The sequence below is a fragment of the Phaseolus vulgaris genome, chromosome 9, assembly GCF_000499845.2.
Source record: "Phaseolus vulgaris cultivar G19833 chromosome 9, P. vulgaris v2.0, whole genome shotgun sequence".
Taxonomy (NCBI): domain Eukaryota; kingdom Viridiplantae; phylum Streptophyta; class Magnoliopsida; order Fabales; family Fabaceae; genus Phaseolus; species Phaseolus vulgaris.
The window spans coordinates 29,307,825-29,320,867 of record NC_023751.2 but is presented as its reverse complement, the minus strand read 5'-3'; the positions used below and the strand labels follow the sequence as shown (position 1 = coordinate 29,320,867).

The window sequence follows — 13,043 nt, the reverse complement described above, 5'->3', positions numbered from 1 at the left end:
GGGAATTATCAAATAAAGCAAATGAGTTAGTTGAAGCAGTTATATACAAATCAATTTTATGAAGTTGCCATTTTTGTTTTTCTTTTGTTTTTGGCAACATTTTACAATATTTCTCTTTTGATGGTTGCATGTGTTCTCTAATCCTCTCATGCTTTGTAAAATTTTCAATAGTGGTTACTTGTTCCTTAGGCATAATTCCTTTAGGAAGTGGTAACAACGCAAAAAGAGAAAGAGGACTATGTTCACATACAACTTCAAATGTAGAAATATTAGTAGTCTTGTGGACTACTCTATTGTATGCATGCTCAATAGAAAAAGGATACTCATCCCAAGAATTGTGGTTGGCTTTCATGATTTCTCTAGGCATAGTAGCAAGAGCTATGTTTTCAATTTTATTTTGACCATTCTTTTGAGGATGATAAGAATTTGAAAAGGACAACTTAGTTGCAAGTTTTTCCAAGAGAATCCTCAAATGATGGTTTTCAAATTTTGGAGCTCTATCCAACACTAAGTTTGAAGAGAAATCATGAAGACTTGTCACTTCTTTAAGGAAGAGTTTATCCATGTCCATGAAAATGGAATCAAAACCTTTTGCTGTCCTAGGAAGATCTAATATGAAATTTAGGCTTATGTCTTCCCAAGGATCATTTGCAAAAGGTGAAGGAGTATAGAGTTCATGAGACATCGCCTTAGATGTATTTTTAAAACACGGAATGTATCTAGGGTAATGTCTTTGAACATCTTTTCTCATGGGTGACAATAATTTTCCTTTTAAAAGCTCTAGAGTTTTATCAGCTCTAATTTGACCCATGAGTTCTCCTTCATGAAGAATTTCTCTTTTATGTGTGAAGGTAGCCTCGTTGATACAACCTTTGTTCATGGAAATTTCAATTCTTTGCAAAGGTTGTCTCAATAAGACATGACAAGTTTCTTTAGGCACTACTTCACATAAAAAATTGTCTTTGTAGATGCCTATAGATGACTTGACCTTCTTCACTTGGTGATATCTTGGCATGTATGTAAAATAATCTACTATATTTTTATCTATGCAAGCCTTTTTTAAGGTTTCTTCTTTTTTTTCTAGGCTTGCAAGTGTTCCTTTACAAAAGGTAAGGCTAGGTTGTTCAACAAGAGGTATATTTTCAAATGTATTTTCAACTTTTCCTTCTTATTGAATGACCTTGTGGGAAGGAACACTCTTCTCCCACGCCTTTTGTTTCCCAAGGGTTTTCTCTTGCTTTTCTATTTTTACATTTTCTTCACTCTCACTAGCTTCTTTTTCTTGGCTACTATTCTCATCTTTGTCCCTTAAGATCATAGATCTTTCATTGAAACATTGAGATGCTAATTGATCATTGCCAAGGTATTCTAAACATGGAATTTCTCTAGCTTGAGTGTGAGAGATATGCTTGGTTAGGTTTTCTTGTCTCTCTTTCCTAGCTCTCCTAGGGAATTGTTGATGATATTCATTTTTCCTAAGACTTTCTTCCCCCAAGATAATCATGATGTTTAGAGCTAGATGCATGAGAATGTAATTTTTTTGAAAATTGAGACTTCTCATTCTTTGCTTTAGTCAATTCATTAGTTTTGATCTCATTCTCCAATTGTTTAGATGAAATTGATTGAATATCCTTAGTAAGTTGTTTCAAAAGAGATTTCAAGGATTTCACCTCACTTTTAAGAGATTTAGAGGAGTGAGAAGACATGACTAAAGCTTTGTGTGTAGAAGTATTTTACCTTGAGAAAAATTTAGGGAAGTCAAAGAAGGTAGTCTTCCAGGTAAGGGAGGTGAGTCACAAAGGACTACTTAAGTACCAAGCCTTTGCCTTAGCCAAAAACTATCCCTCAATGTCTTCACACAAAACTTCCTCTTAGTAAACAACTTAGAACACAATTAAGTTGAGAAATCAAAACTTTTTTTTTTCAATGCAAGAAAACAATGTATGCTAACTAATCAACAAAGCTAGACGGTTTATCACAAACTTAACAAAATATTCATGCAAAGAGTCACTAACTAAGCAAAAGAAAAGGAAAATACAAACAATTAACAATTGCTAATTAAGAATTCTATACTAGTCGGCCCTAGGTGAGGCTTCTTGGACACTTTGAGCCCTTGAAGACACACTCACCGTCTAAATCGTAATTAAGAGGTAATTAACACAAATTAAGTTGCAAGGAAATTAAGAAAAACCCCCTTTGTTGATCCTCTTTTTGCTAGTGGCACTCCCTCTTGTTGTCTTTGCTTGTTAGCCCTCCAAATGTGTATAGTGTTTTGAGAAAGTGTGCTTCGGCTTTGTCTTTGTCTTCTCCTTAGAATGAAGGTCTTGATTCTCCAATTTCCAGCACCTATCAAAGGGCTAAAACTTAACCAAGTCAAGTTTCCATTCACACAAGCACCAAAGGAGAATAAATTTCAGCACCCAAATTAGAGGTCAAAGAACAAAAGGAAGAAACAATTAAATTGAATAAAACAGTACCACCAAAAGGAGTTAGATTATGACAACTAGAAAGAGGTTCAAGAAATATTAAGCAAGCAAATAAAAGGTACCAAAATAAAGGTAGGCACACAAAAGAATCCTAAGAATGGCACTAGATTTAGATGACCAAATAAAAAAAAACAGCACCACTGGAAAATGTTGTGGGCCAGAAACGTGTTTTTCCCCAATTTATGCTGAGCTGTGTTTTTAAGATATGATTCTGAAATTTGATATGCAAGATATTCAAGATCTTAGCTAAATCCTGGCTTTGGAATCACTCAAAACGCATGCACCAATGTTTTTTAATAAATTTTGCAATTTTGGTGTTCAGTTACGCCAGCTGTAGCGCCTCAGATTTGCACACTGATTTTAAAAGATTTATCATTTTTTTTCTGTTGATTCTTTTGGACTAATTCTTTTTTTGTCCTTTCTATAACACTTCAAACTTGCATATTCCAGAGAATCAAAATTTTCCTATGAGTGAAAATATTTTTCTGGAACAAAACAGCCAGCACAGAAAATCTGAAACAGGGAATTCTGGAAACTGGAAACAAAAACAGCAAGATACCAAAATTTAAATACAATAGAATTTGTGAAATATAATTTGTGTAGGATCTAAACACAAATGGAACTCAAACTAAAATTAAAAAGGCACCAAAAGATCAAAGAACAGCAGATTCAAAGCAATTAAAGATACCCAAAATCAAGAAACAATCAAGCCAAATAAAGGACTACTAAGAATTGTTGACATTGTGGATGAACATGACTTGACAAAACATATATGGATTCAGAAATTAAAGACTCAAAAGCATAATATGAACCAAATAAGAAAGCAAATAAAGACTCAAAAGCCTAAAAGAAAACAGCAACTCAAAGGTGTATGGAATCCTATCACAATTTGCACAAGAACTTGTTCAAGATCAATTGAACAAAAGTGCTTCGGTTGGATCTTCCACAAAGCACACCAAAAGAATTAAAATGTAAAAAACAGCAAGACAATTATGGAAAATAAGATGAACAACATGAAAGTAAAGAAAAACTAAAAATGAAAGACCAAAAGCAACTCATCTTGAAGAACCATAGCTCTGATACCAAATGATGGCATTTCATGAAGGTCTTCTTGAATCATGTAAGAAAAAGTGGTGCGAAAGCTATGAAGGTGTGTGAGCAAGATCCTCCTAAGAGTGGTGTTGATCTTGAAGGTGCATGATATGTATGAAGCTAGGGAGGTTCGGCCAACCCAAGGAGAGGTGAAGGAGATGAAGTTTAGAGCCTAGAATTCTAGGGAGAAGCAAAGCTTGGCACAAAATGACAGCATAACTTTACTCACAATAAACTTGAAAATACAAGGTGTAGGCTCCTCCTTTTATAGGCTAAGGAGGACCATAATGCAATCCTAATGCTAGCCAAATGAAATGTAAATGTGAAGCACATGGGTGCACATGACACATGGGTGCACAAATGAGCACATGGGGAGGGGTGTGTCTAGTTTTTATGCTCACCCCTTCCATGGGCTTTCTAGACCGGCCTTGGTAAATTTAGAGGTTTTTTTAGAAACTCTAAGTTTACCTAGGTTGGTGTTTTAGGTGCCAAAATTAATTCTAAGAAAATTACAAATAAAGTTCCTATGCTAATTTTGACAAGAAATTAAAGTCTACTCTACACTAGAGTTTATGGCATTTGAACATGTAAAAGAACATCTTCTTGGATCCTTTTGGCCATAACTCTATGGTTGGCCCAAATCTACCCTTTGGTGGGCTTGCATGTGGGCTTGTGCTTGGGCCTCTTCCATCACATAGTGCATATCTTGCTAACATCACAGCCACCAAAGAACCTCACACTTATGCTCAAGCTATCCTTGATCCAAATTGGCAAAAAGCAATGGACGAAGAGCTTTCCGCCTTGCAGCTAAATCAAATGTGGACCTTGACACCGTTACCCACTGGGCAGAAACCCATCGGATGCAAATGGGTCTATTAAATAAAGTACAACGGTAGCGTTGACAGATATAAGGCGCGCCTTGTCGCAAAGGGTACACTCAGATTGAAGGTGTTGACTATTTTGAAACTTTTTCACCAACAGCAAAATTAACAACTCTGAGGTGTCTCCTCACCATTGCAGCAGCCAGAAATTGGTTTACTCTAGATGTGCAAAATGTCTTCTTACATGGCACATTGCATGAAATTATTTACATGGACTTGCTACCCGGGCATCATCGACAGGGGGAGAACATTGTATGTCGACTCAACAAATCCCTTTATGGTCTCAAACAAGCATCTCGAACATGGTTTTCAACATTTTCTCATGTGATTAAATCTGTAGGATTTCAGCAGTCCAAGACAGATTACTCTCTATTCACAAGACAGAATAATTCATCATTTACTGCCCTTTTGATTTATGTGGATGATATTCTTTTGACAGGAAATGATTTGACAGAAATTCAGCGTGTTAAAGATTGTCTATTACAACAATTTCGCATTAAAGATCTTGGAGACCTAAAATATTTTCTAGGGATTGAATTTTCCCGTTCCAAAGTTGGTATTTACATGTCCCAAAGAAAATATGCGCTTGATATTTTGCAGGATACGAGATTCACAGGTGCTCGTCCAGACAAATTTCCAATGGAACAATACCTAGAACTCACACCAGACGATGTTGCATTTTTTCTTGGTTCTTCTATTATCTCATGGAAGTCAAAAAAACAGACAAACGTATCAAGATCATCAGCGGAAGCAGAATACCGCGGTATTACATATAGCAGCAAACCCAGTATTTCATGAACGCACAAAACACATTGAGATAGAGTGTCACATTGTGCGAGAAAAATTACAAGCTGGGATAATCAATCATTCATATGTACTGACACAGTATCAACTCGCAAATATTTTTACAAAGACACTAGGTAAGGAACGGTTTTTGACGCTACGACACAAGTTGAGGGTTCATGATCTTCACCTACCAACTTGAGGAGGAGTATTGAGGAAATAATAATTATCAAATTATATGCAATTATTGTATGCAATATTGTACGATATTGTACCCAATTATATGCGATATTGTACGATATTGTATGCAATTAATTTAATAATGATAGAATCTCATTATTAGTATCCCTATCTAATTGGATTGTAATTTGGAGAGAAACTCCTATATATTTCTTATACATAAGTGATGTTACCATACAAATAAGAAACTTCTCTTATTCTTATCATTTTTTTTATCATTTTCTTATACCAACATATAACCATTTATGTTCATGCATAATCTTTTATGCCAAAGTAGTATTGTTTTCTAGATTACCAATTTTGAACTAAAATTTTTTTTACGAATTACACAATTTTATTATTATTATTATTTCTATTATTATTACAATTCTAAACTAGAATACTTTTTATTATTATTTTTATATTCACCAATCCATTTCAAGAATTAAGTTAAAAGTTATGCGATCTAAGATGAAATATTTGGTCTTATACATTATACAATCTAAAACTACAATATTCTATTATAAATTGTTCAATTTAAAAGTCTTTCAAACTGCACACAAAAGCAAATAAAAAACCTGACCATCGTTGTTTGAATGAATGGATGAAAAGAATACTTACTAAGGGAGCTACCCAGCTTCAACTTCAATAAAACCTTGATCCCCAATAATATCCATTGCAAAAAAAATGTCAAAAGCACAAGTTGAAGTGCCCAACACAAATATGGAGTTTGGAACTTCAAAGAGATATAAATAAAAAAAAAACATAAAATAAGTATTTAGAAAGAGGAGTGTAGGAGGAAATACTGTATGTAGAACACAATATTTGTTTTCATTAGATATGTGATAGCTCGATCCAAAAAAAATTCAACACAAAATGAATTGGATTGTAAGTAGCTAGAATTTTAAAACGAGACGAAATGAAAAATTACTTTTTGCACCTCCATGAAGGTGTCAGAAATGTCTACAAAGCCTATACTTGAATTATGAAATTTATAAATTTGTATTCTGATTTGTGTGATCTATAATACATTTTCAAATTCTTGGATTACATAATCTAGAAATGCATTATGAATTATATAATGTAGAAATGTTTAAATTGTGTAGTGTTATTTTAGATTATACAATGTATAATACATTTTTGAGTTTTATATTATACAATTTAAAATTAATTTGTAAGACGAACCTAGTTTATGTAAGGAAAATTCATGTTTATTTACTAGACGTCATGATAACACTCCTAAACTCAATCCTAGTAGTTACTAGATTTCATATTTGTAATTGAAAAAGATATGTTCAATATTTCTATATTGTTAATCAATTAAAAATTATGTCAATATTCATATTCACTCAATCACCGTAAGTAATAGTTAAATATAAAAAAAATTGTAGTAATTAAAAAAATTATGAACACCTTTTTATTAATCTCATTTTGATTTTTGTCTTAAAATTAATGTCAAAAATAAAAAATAAGTACCCATTAGTTTAATTCCTCATATAGTACTATTAAATTTTTTATTTTTCCATCTAATACCTTTTTGTTTTTATTTCCTTATCTAGCATCTTTTCAAAAGTTAAAAAAAATAATAATAAATTTTAAAAAGTTGGTAATTTTAATTTTAAATGCATTAAAAAATTAAATATTTTTAATGTTTAAAATAGTTAGAAATATAATTAATAAATAAAGAAATGAGTTTTTGCAAAATAAAAGTAAAAAAGTAATAAATTAAAAATGTTTAGTTTAAAGTTATTTTTTTAAAGAATAAAGAAAATAAAAAATTAAATCCTACAACAACATAAAAGTTGAATCAATAAACATAAATTAGTATTTATTTTTATTATTATTGATGATGTAATTATCTTAATTTTATGTAAAAAAATATAGGACATAATTATAAAAAAAACTAAAGTCAATTAGTATTATTTAGCAGTGAACACAAATAATATTGAAGTGTCTACCCTAAATGCAAAATCCTAAAAAAAACAAACTAATAGAAATGTTATACAAAAATAAATAAGTATAGAAAATAAAAACAACAATAATAAAAATAAAAGCAAAATAAGATAAATACAAAAGGAAAGATAGAGAAATAAAAAAATGTTGGGTGTAACACTTATTTAGTATCGTCTTATATCTCTTATTTTTATCTTGTTTAGATTTGTTTTTATATCTTTCATCTTTATCTTATTTTGTTTTGCCTTTATTTTATATATTGTTTGTTTTTAATTATTATTATTTTTTATGTCATTCTTTATTTATTTCTGTTTCTTTTTTATTTATTAATTATATTTCTAACTATTTTAAATATTAAAAATATTTATTTTTTTAATGCAATTAAAATTAAAATTATCAAATTTTTTAATTTATTATTTTTTTTTACTTTTGAAATGATATTAGATAAGTGAATAAAAATAAAAAGGTATTAAATAGAAAAAAAAACAAATAAAAATTTAAATAGTGCTATGAGAAACTAAGTCCTTCTCATACTCAAATTTTGATAATTAATTAAAAAATAAATAAAAAGATTTCTAAATAGTATGGGAGATATTAACCGCTTAGAATAAAAACAAAAGAATGGAAGTCTCTGGGAGCTTTTTCTGCATCATAAGGAAGCTCTCAAACTTTTAAGAAAGGTCTTTTCAACTTCATAAATTGTCTGGTTCCTTTCTTCTTCACTTCATACATTGATCACCAAAAACTCTCTTTACTACAAAACTCAAACCAATTCAAATTCAAATTCTGTTAGTTCGTTCTTTCACTGTTCGTCTCTACATTCCCACAAGGCAAAGTTTTCATCCCACGATAAGAAGGTACGTAGTAATAATCTTCCATATTCTTATTCCAATAAATTATTCACCATTTGTAAATAAATTATTATAATCATTATTATTGTCATTAATCTAATAACATGAATCGCCATTTTGATGATGCAGGCAAAGTGATGAATCCCGAGAAGTTTACGCACAAGACCAACGAGGCTCTCGTGAGTGCTCACGAAACGGCGGTGAGCAATGGCCACGCGCAGTTCACTCCTCTTCACCTCGCCTCATCTCTACTCTCCGACAGGGTTGGAATCTTCTTCCAAGTGTTATCTAACGTGGGCGGCGAGGAATCGGCGCGGGCGGCGGAGAGCGTGTTCAGCCAAACGCTGAAGAAACTGCCCTCGCAAACTCCTCCTCCGGACGAGGTTCCGGCAAGCACGAACCTCATGAAAGCCATGCGCAGAGCTCAGACTCTCCAGAAGACACGTGGCGACACGCACCTGGCCGTCGACCAGCTCATCCTCGGCCTTCTGGGGGATTCTCAGATCGCGGAGTTGCTCAAGGAAGCCGGCGTGGAGGCATCGAATGTCAAATCGGAAGTCGAGAAGCTTCGCCGCAAGGATCGGAAGAAAGTGGTAAGCGCCACCGGTGACACAACCTTTAAGGTACTTCATTTAGCTTACATAATTTATTTAAGGAGAAATTCCTCTTGTCTCGTCGTTAAATGCTAAAAGACATGTTAGCCCAACTACATTTAATAAATGAGATTTTTGGTTTAAGTTTTCCGAATGAATAAACGCAATTGTAATTATAATTGAATATGCTTTGTAAAATGTGAGTTTAACTAGCTTGATAGGACGCATGATGATAATCCGATAATTTCATATAGAAAATGTGATAATTCTTGAAAAGAAGTTATAATTTAGTAAACTTGTGAAATTCGAGTTGGACTAGTTTGATGAAACATTTGCTTACTCAAACAAGCAAGGATCATGATCAAGCATTTAACAAGTTTAAATAGTTCATATATATAACTCACCTCGTTTGTGTCTCTGTTTTCAGGCTTTGCTTACCTATGGAAGAGATCTTGTGGAACAAGCTGGGAAGCTCGACCCGGTTATTGGAAGGGATGAGGAAATACGAAGGGTTGTGAGGATTTTATCTAGAAGGACGAAAAATAACCCGGTTTTGATTGGTGAACCGGGTGTTGGAAAAACTGCCGTGGTTGAAGGGTTGGTTCAGAGGATTGTTAAAGGGGATGTTCCTAGTAATCTTGCTGATGTTAGGCTCTTTGCGTTGGACATGGGTGCGTTGGTTGCGGGCGCGACGTACAGAGGGGAGTTTGAGGAGCGGTTGAAAGCAGTTTTGAAGGAGGTGGAAGAGGCTGAGGGGAAGGTTATTTTGTTCATTGATGAGATTCATTTGGTTCTTGGTGCTGGGAAAGTTGGGGGTTGCATGGATGCTGCAAATTTGTTTAAGCCTATGCTTGCGCGGGGTCAGTTGAGGTGCATTGGTGCCACCACACTCGACGAGTATAGAAAGTATGTGGAGAAGGATGCAGCCTTTGAGAGAAGGTTTCAGCAGGTGTATGTGGCGGAACCGAGTGTCGTTGATACTGTAAGTATACTTCGTGGTTTGAAAGAAAAATACGAAGGTCACCATGGTGTAAGGATTCTTGATCGTGCTTTGGTTGTTGCGGCTCAATTGTCTAGTCGCTACATCACTGGTATGTGCTGTTCTGTTTCAGTGTATTATTTAATTGGAAATTTAGTATATTAATTTTGGTTTTGGTTATACTATTTGCTAGCTTTTCTAGTTATTTTTGTTGTAAGTTTTAGTCCTCGTATGAAGCTTAATCTCTACATAGTTTTGGTTACCATTGAAAGCTTAGTAAAGCTGCTACAAATGTTACCGAATTAAAACTTACAATTTTTTGGTATGTGAACTAAAACATAGAATATAGAGTACTATAGAACGATCGAATAAATGTTAAGGTGTTGGATAAAGTAAACGGAGTTTATATGTTTAAGTAAGTTATTTTAAATGATTAATGTGGCTATTAAGTTGGGTTGTATAGGTCGTCATCTTCCAGACAAGGCAATTGATTTAGTTGATGAGGCTTGCGCGAATGTGAGAGTTCAACTTGATAGCCAGCCATAGGAAATTGACAACCTTGAAAGGAAGAGAATGCAGTTAGAAGTGGAACTTCATGCTCTGGAAAAAGAGAAAGACAAAGTCAGCAAAGCTCGTTTAGTTGAAGTAAGGGTTGATTATTTACTATGCTAATTTGATGTCCTTGTAATTTGGATTATTTTTGTTTTACAACGTTGTAATTCTATTTTCATGTTTAGGTGCGGAAAGAGCTGGATGACCTGAGAGACAAGCTGCAACCTTTGATGATGAAGTACAGAAAGGAGAAGAATAGGATTGATGAGATTCGACGACTAAAGCAAAAAAGAGAAGAGCTGAACTTTGGTCTTCTAGAGGCTGAGAGACGATATGATCTTGCCAGAGCTGCGGATTTGCGGTATGGGGCAATTCAGGAGGTGGAATCTGCAATTCAAGAGCTTGAAGGGAACACTGAGGGGAATGTAATGTTGACAGAAACTGTTGGACCTGAACACATTGCGGAGGTCGTGAGCCGCTGGACTGGCATACCAGTGACGAGACTTGGGCAAAATGATAAAGAAAGGTTGATTGGTCTTGGTGACAGATTGCACAATAGGGTTGTAGGGCAAGACCAAGCAGTTAATTGTGTAGCAGAGGCTGTGCTGAGATCAAGAGCCGGGCTTGGGAGACCTCAACAGCCAACGGGCTCCTTCCTGTTCTTGGGTCCAACTGGTGTTGGCAAGACCGAGCTTGCAAAGGCCCTCGCCGAGCAACTTTTTGACAATGAAAATCAGTTGGTGAGAATTGATATGTCTGAGTACATGGAGCAACATTCTGTGTCACGCTTGATTGGTGCACCACCTGGGTATGTTGGACATGAAGAAGGTGGTCAGCTAACTGAAGCTGTAAGGCGAAGACCTTACAATGTGGTTCTGTTTGATGAAGTAGAAAAGGCACACATATCTGTGTTCAACACTCTCCTTCAAGTCTTGGATGATGGAAGGTTAACTGATGGCCAAGGCCGCACTGTGGACTTTAGAAACACAGTCATTATCATGACCTCTAACCTTGGGGCAGAGCACCTCCTTACTGGACTTTCTGGAAAATCTTCGATGCAAGTGGCTCGTGATAAAGTAATGCAAGAGGTATATTTCTTGGCACCATTTTTTATTTCGAACAGATTTTTTGTGTTTTTCTTTGTTGTGACTGCTGAATATGTCTTCAACAGGTGAGAAGACATTTTAGGCCAGAATTGTTGAACCGGCTTGATGAAATTGTCGTATTTGATCCTCTTTCGCACGAGCAACTAAGGAAGGTGGCAAGGTTACAAATGAAGGATGTTGCTTCTCGTCTTGCTGAGAGGGGAATTGCAATGGCAGTGACTGAAGCAGCTCTTGACTATATCCTTAGTGAGAGCTATGATCCGGTTGGTATCATTATCATGATATTGTAAACATTGTTTACCGTTCAACACAGAGTGTGAGTACTGAATAAGCTTTCTGTTATGTTTCAGGTTTATGGTGCCAGACCAATTAGGAGGTGGCTCGAGAGGAAGGTTGTGACGGAGCTTTCTAGAATGCTCGTGAAGGAAGAAATTGATGAGAACTCAACTGTTTACATTGATGCTGGTCCTGAGGGCAGCGAGCTAATTTACCGGGTGGAAAACAATGGAGGGATGGTTAATGCTGTAACTGGTCAGAAGTCTGATATTCTGATTCAGATCCCTAATGGATCACTACCAAGATCTGATGCTGCCCAGGCAGTAAAGAAGTTGAAGATTGAGCAAATGGATGAGGATGAAGATGGTGAAATGGAGATGTGAGTGCAGGTTCTTTTGAACATGTTTTTTTATACTCTTGCATCTTCTCTAAGTTTTTGTGAATGGGAGTGATTGCAGGATGAGCATCCTTTTGTAAATATTGTATTTTGTTTGTGTAAGCTGATGTTTATTTTCCTTTTGAGCAACTTTTTTTCTGCATGAGGTTGTTGAAGGATGAATGAAATTTTGTTTTCAGAAATAAGCTAAATTATAAACGGAATGTTATTTTTGTAATCCTGATTTTCTACTCAAGCACTTTCTGCGCAAATTGCTAGTTCATACTTGTTTTTCTGAGGAATGTGATTTTAAGTATGGTCAGAAAATAGGTAAACAAGGAAGATTTGTCAAGAAAACCTCTCGATAGGAAGAGATACCTGATGTATGTGTTAGAAATTTAAAATTAATTTCTCTAAAAAAAATATATTATTTCTTTATTTAAGTTGATGAAGTTAAGAATGTGCGTTGAAATTCTCAAAATCGTGCAACATTTATATTATTTTACAGAATGCATATAATTAGAAATTTAATTATTTTGATTTCAATAAACATCCTCATACTACACACACGTATATATAATTAGTAATTCTAAAAAATCTACCATCAAATTGATTTAAAGAAAACACACACTAAAATCAAATTAAACTCTAATCACACTTATTCAAATTCAAAATTCACAACATTACAATTCAATTATAAATTATACTAAGTTGTAAATATCATCAATACATAATAAAAATATATAAAAAAAGGTATAGTCATAATAAAAATATACAAAATTATAATAATTACACTAATTTGTTATCTAATATGAAAAATATTCATCATGTAAATTATTTATTTTTTCTATTTTTTAATGCACATAAAACACAAACTCGCCGACACGACCCCAGAA

The 13,043-nt window shown here is 34.1% G+C and overlaps 1 pseudogene; it reads left to right on the top strand.

Moving 5' to 3' along the window:
* The first annotated feature begins 8,073 nt into the window (after positions 1 to 8,073).
* Positions 8,074 to 12,384, top strand: LOC137822687 (chaperone protein ClpB1-like; annotated as a pseudogene).
* Positions 12,385 to 13,043: the final 659 nt, after the last annotated feature.